The sequence below is a fragment of the Grammomys surdaster genome, unplaced genomic scaffold (assembly GCF_004785775.1).
Source record: "Grammomys surdaster isolate TR1022 unplaced genomic scaffold, NIH_TR_1.0 139, whole genome shotgun sequence".
In the NCBI taxonomy this organism is placed as follows: Eukaryota; Metazoa; Chordata; class Mammalia; order Rodentia; family Muridae; genus Grammomys; species Grammomys surdaster.
In genome coordinates, this window is record NW_021604597.1 from 10502107 (window position 1) to 10502949 (window position 843).

An 843-nucleotide genomic window follows, 5' to 3' on the forward strand; every position below is an offset into this window, starting at 1 on the left:
CATATAGCAATGTGGAGGATTAGGATTCAAGCCCGTCCTGCTAGCCCAGTGCCCAGAAGTTCACTACAAGGAAGGGACTCTGTATCTTTGTACAAAGGGGTGTGTTAAGTTGTCTGGCTTTTGCCTGTTTATTGGCAAAAGGATATGTTTTCTCATCTGTTCCTTCTGGCTGAGAAAATGCAACTCTTTCTACATGGCATGAAAGTGATCTGTAGCCCAGCTTTCTTGTACCATGGGCCACATGTGGTCGCAACTGAATGTGAGGTTCTCTGACAGTCTCACACCCGGGAAAGTTTTCTAAACATGGTGTCTAAGCATGAATTCAAAATCAAATGTACAATGAGTCTCAGATGCTCTGGCTGTGCTGACTGTGGTGCATCCCCAACTTCATCGCAGCCTTGATTCCAGATTCACAACAAGCAGTTCACACTGCACATGCTGTCCCTTTGCCTGATGCCAAACTGCTGGGACATGGATGCTGCTGTATTCTATGAATTACACAATTTCCACTGTGGTGCTGTCTTCTGCACTTACAGAAACATGATGGCTTAATTATGGAAAATGAAGTGTTATTGTCCTTTCCTAATGTTATTACTCAGTACGTAGATATCAAATAAGCATATGGTTGGATTGAATCATGTTAGAACATTAACTCTTAAAGTATGTTATTTGAATTGCAGATATAAGCCTCATAAAATAAAGAATAAAATAATTTTTGTTGGTATTAGGATGGAAATTCCAGCCATAGTTTTGGTAAGGTTCCCTAAGAATATATAATGTGTGTGTGTGTGTGTGTGTGTGTGTGTGTGTGTGTGTGTGTGTGAGAGAGAGAGAGAGAGAGAG